The sequence below is a fragment of the Lupinus angustifolius genome, chromosome LG01, assembly GCF_001865875.1.
Source record: "Lupinus angustifolius cultivar Tanjil chromosome LG01, LupAngTanjil_v1.0, whole genome shotgun sequence".
Classification (NCBI taxonomy): Eukaryota; Viridiplantae; Streptophyta; class Magnoliopsida; order Fabales; family Fabaceae; genus Lupinus; species Lupinus angustifolius.
Genome location: NC_032009.1, coordinates 16060149 through 16065810, shown reverse-complemented (window position 1 = coordinate 16065810; position 5662 = coordinate 16060149).

The window sequence follows — 5662 nt, the reverse complement described above, 5'->3', positions numbered from 1 at the left end:
GGTGTATGTGGCTCCTTCACTTCAAGTTGCTTATCTTCGATCCATGCTTCAAGGCGACTTCTTTTGGCCCTACAATTAGTCTTCGCATAGCCTCAATACCAAATTTAATCTTATTTCACCCAATCTTTACTTTGTTTGACTCCAACTCATCCAAACTATACAATATAGCCCAAAATACCCGCTCAACCCGAATAAAGAGAAATTAAAGCTAAAAACAATCTGAAAGTTTTAATTATGTCCTAAAATAAAAGTTAACTTCAATGCAAATGTAACATAATCTCACACTCATAAAAAACTCCATAGAAGATTGTTGGGAATATAAGGTGAGGGTTCAGTTTTTGCTAAATCTTGGGGTCATCTAGGCCCAAAAGGGTAAATCTAATGGTGACGAAGTCGATGTGGTAGAAAATGCTACACTTACACTTTCGCACCTCAATGATGCAAGTCATGAAATAATGACTTTCAGGGTGAGAAAGCCTCAACCTTTTTCCTATGATAGCACAAATATGGTCCCATGGCGTTTTGAGGTGAAGGTGGAAGCAACGGGAGTAGGCCTTGAGACTCAAGTGTCAAATGCGATCACGACTGATAGATTTACATAGAATGGGAGATGTTATAGTCCTGTAGAGGGTGATGCTCAGAACTTTGGAAAAAATATTGGAGAGAAGTGTAATCCGGTGGATGAAGTCACTGAGAAGGAAGATGAAGAATTTAGGAAGAATATGAGGCATATCGAATATGATGTGGTAGAGCAACTAAGAAAGACACATTCTAAGATCTCTTTATAGGGTTTAATTATGTACTCGGATTTGCATAGGAAGGTGTTATGTTAACCCTGATGTCACGCCTAACAAGATGGTTAATATGGTTGATCCGTTAAAACATGTCAATATGGTAACCTTCTTCGACGAAGAAATGGTGAAGTGATAAGAGAAAGTGCCCCGTGCACTGCTCATCACGGCTAAGTGTCAGGGTCACATTGTGGACAAGATACTAATAGATGGAGGGTCAACTTTGAATGTCATGTCTTTGTCTACTATGATGTCTATGGGGAATAGTAGTAATGAGGTTATCCCAAGGTAGTTGATCGTACATGCTTTTGATGGTAATTAGAGGAGCATATTAGGTGAGATAATGTTGCCGTTGGAAATCAGGCCTAGTGTCTTTTAGGTGCTATTTGTGGTAGTGGACATGGACTCCTCATATACAATGTTGTTGGGCAGAACTTTGATCCATGAGTCAGGGGTTGTACCGCCCACTTTGTATCAAGCAGTGAAATTCATCATGGATGGTATGATAATCACTATACATGGGGAAGTGGATGTTTGGTTTCAAAGCTGATCTTAGTGCCTTATGTGGAGAGTACCAGGGATGGTGATGGCTTATTGCATAGCTTCGAGGTGGTCGAGAATCAATAGCATGATGGAAAGAGTCACATGCAAGAAGTAAACCAAGTTGTTACTCAAATCATGGTTAAAAATGGGTATGAAGAAGGAAAAGGCTTAGGCACACATCTTCAAGGCACTCAATCATTCGTATCAGTCTCCAAAAGGTTTAATAAGTTCGGACTGGGCTGTGAAGCTTTGCAAGAAGGATAGAACAAGTGTCTGGTTCGAGGGAAGAAGTGTGAAAGAGTGTTAGAGAAGCATATCCCTCATATCACTGAATTGTTTTCCAGGCCTAATGGAGTGATTTTTCCAGATGATCTTATTGAGCCATACGTCCATCTTTCCATCAACTCTCTAGGAGAAGACAACGCACCTAGGGCAAGCAATATCCGCATTGATGAGGATGACACACCTCTGCAGATATGGCATTCTGAACCATTAGATGAGATAGTGTCATTAAAGTAATTTTTTGATTGTGTTGTAATTCGAAGTTTTGGATTTTCTTTGGAATTGTGTTTATGTGACTTAGAGACAATATCTTTGTAATATGTGTATGGTTATTCAATGTTTCATATTATGAACTTATTCTTCACCATTATCATACCCAATTTCTTACTTTCTTCTATATTAATTCACATGTATTGTCTCCTTTTTCATCTCCCAACACTTCATGAATGAATGCGTGTACCTAAATTTTGTAAAACATTTACCCAATAATACGATAATTGAAAATATATCGATTAATTCATCTCCAACACCGGATGATGAACCCATTGAGTCAGATGAAGCAGAGAATGTGGAGGAATTTTCAAAGATATTGAAGCATTTTGAAAGAGAATATGTCGTGAACATTGAAGAAGTGTAGTTGACCAACATGGGGACTGCAGAAAATAAAAAGGAGTTGAAAAAGGTAGACATATGTTGAGAAAGGCGTTATGTTCCAAGAGTCGAAAAAGGCGTTGAAAGGACATATGTTGAAAAAGGCGTTGAAATGATAAATTTGTTCTGAGAGTATACATATGTGTTTGCCTGGTCTTATAAACACATTCTAGGGTTGGATCCTAACATAGCCTCACATAAGATTCCCCTATATCCGGGTGCCGAGCCCAAGAAACAAAAGTTGAGAAGGATGTGTTTGGGCATGTCATTAAAGGTGAAAGAAGAGGTGATGAAGCAGTTGGACTCCAGTTTTATAGAAGTGTCTAGACACACAGAATGAGTGACTAATGTGGTAATGGTACCTAAGAAAGGAAGGAAGCTAAGAATGTGTATAGACTGCAGAAATCTTAACAAGGCAAGCCTGAAAGATAAATTATCCATCCCTTACATTGATGTTCTAGTCGATAATGCAGCTAAGACTCATCCGTTCTCTTTCATGGATGGATATGCGAGGTACCATCAAATTTTGATGGACGCCGATTACAAGGCGAAAACCACTTTTATCGCTCCTTGGGGGACCTATTTCTACAGGGTCATGTCTTTTGGAATAAAGAATGCAAGGGTAACATATCAACATGTTATGGTGGCTCTATTTCATGATATGATGCACAAAGAGGTGGAGGTTTATGTTGATGATATAATTGCCAAGTATAAAGAGGGGACAATCATGTCATAGTCTTATGAAAATTGTTCGAAAGATTGAGAAAACATCAGATGAAGTTAAATTCTGATAAGTGCACATTTAGAGCATCTTCAGGGAACATGTTAGGTTTCATCATCGACAGCGAAGGCATAAGGGTAGACCCCAAGAAATTGGAATCAATACAAGAAATACTAGCTCCAAAGACAAAGAAAGAGGTGAGCAGTTTTCTAGGTAGACTAAATTACATTGCAAGATTTATTGTCGACGTGACTAGCACTTGTGAGCCCATGTTTAAGTTTTTGAAGAAGAATCAGCCAAGTAAACGGGTCATGCATTTCCAGGAGACTTTCAATAAATTAAAGGATAATTATAGACAACGACACTAATCTCAATGGTGGTTAAGTGAAGAAGTTGTGCGACACGTTCAAGATAAAGCATCATAATTCTACCCCATACAGGCCTAAGTTTAACGGGGCCGTTGAAGTGGAGAATAAAATTATCAAAATGGTAGTGGCCAAGATGATAGAGAACTACAAAGATTGGCACGACAAGTTACCATATGCTTGACATGCGTATTGCACCAACATTCGGTCAAGTACTAGGATAACCCTATTCTCACTGGTGTATATGATGGAAGCCATTTCACCTATTGATGTGGAAATCCCCTTACTAAGAGTCTTGATGGAGGTAAATCAAGAAGATTCAAAATGGGTCAGAGTCAGGTATAAGTAGTTGAATATGATTGAAGAGAAAAGATTGGCAGCCATCTGCCATGGCCAATTATACTAGGGCATGGTGGCTAGGGCCTTTGACAAGAAGGTCTGTCCTAGAGAATTTGAGGTAGGGGACTTAGTGCTTCAAAAGATCCTCCTAAATTAGGAAGACGGTCGTGGAAAGTGGGGCCTGAACTATGAAGATCTCTATATTTTCAAGAATGCATTCTCAGGAGGGGCTTTGGGCTGTTACACATGGACACAAACGTTCTACCCAGACTTGTGAACACGAATGCATTCAAGAGATTATACGCCTAAAAATAAATAAATAAATAATAATAATAATAATAATATAAAAGGGGAACCCATTAGGTGGAAAACCCGAAAGGGCGACCTAAGAAAAATCAGGATATAAACAAAAGCATGTTAGGTTGAAAACCCAAAAAAGCGACCTAATTAAAAGTTTAGGCAAACTAAAAAGGCGCTTCTCTTGCAAGTCTATCACACATGTGGCAAACCAAGACTATACTTGCATCTATGCATCAAGTCGGATCGTAAAAGTTGCGAGCAATGTAGAAAGGAATGGGAGTTCTTGGAGGAATCACATAAACCTAGCACAATGGTCCAATTATTCGGCTGTCATGGGAGATTGATTTATGGAAAAGCAGTTACCTTATATCGGGGAAAATGTTTTTGCAAATTTTTTGTAATTTTTATTATCATGTGTAGCATATATTCTCTCAAATCTTCCCGTGTATAACTTTTTGAATATCAATAAAAGAAAGTTCATCCATCTCCCTACTATACCTACGTGCTTGCATGTTTACTTAGATAAAAATCAAGTTATATAACTATGATGTTCGAACTTCATGATCAAATAAATTTTATGATAATATATTTCACTAGTGATTTAGGATAATAAAACTCATCAAAATTTAAACTCGGTGTGTATGTCAATGGAGAAATGAATGTTATCTCTTCTAGTGACGGTGAGAAGAAATACCCCAAATAGATATTGTGGTTTGGGAAAATGGATGAATGAAAACGTGATCGGTCTTGGCTGGATTAGTTGTTATCTATCGAGAAAGTATTGTGGTTTCATATTCATTAAACTTCATAATGATAATTAAGTTATTCACATACGCGTAACCTATCATACATGCATTATCACAATCATATACACACATGACCAAAAGTCATGACCATAAGGGTCTCTTTTATCTTTGACCCAGAGTTCCTCGCTATTCGTGCATTCTCGTGGTCTCCCGTGTACCCAAACCCCAGTGGTCTCGTGTTTTTCCCTTGACCATTACGTGGACTCATTTTATTTTTGACCTAGAGTTCCTCACTATTTGTGCATTCCTATTGTCCTCCTCGAACCCAGACCCCCTAATGATCTCGTGTTGTGCCTTCGACCCCCTAGTGGTCTAATCTTTGCACTCGGCTCCCTGGTGGTATCGTGTTGTGCCTTTGACCCTGAGTTCCACCCTATTTGTGCGTTCACATGGTCCTCCTTGCACCCAAACCCCTGTGGTCTCGTGTTGTGCCTTCGACCCTCCAATGGTCTCATATTTGCACCCGATCCCCCTATGGTCTCGTGTTGTGCCTTTGACCATTTGTGGTCCCTTATATATTTTGACCTAGAGTTCTTCACTATCTGTGCGTGCATATGGTTCTCCTTGAACCCGAACCCTGTTAAGTATCAGTGGTATAGGAGCACCTAGAAGGGGGGTTGAATAGGTGTAGCGGTTAACAATCACCGCTTGTTGAACCAAAACCCAACTACTGGAAAACAACCCAGTTAATCGATTAACTTTTGCACAGAATAGATTGATCAGACAATCAATTTGCATAGTAATTAAAACAAAATTGAACAGATATAATACATATATTTTTACGCACAATTATTAAGTATATGGCAGTAAACAAATATCCAACTTTTCAATTACAGATTCAATTTATAATGGCAAGAAACATAA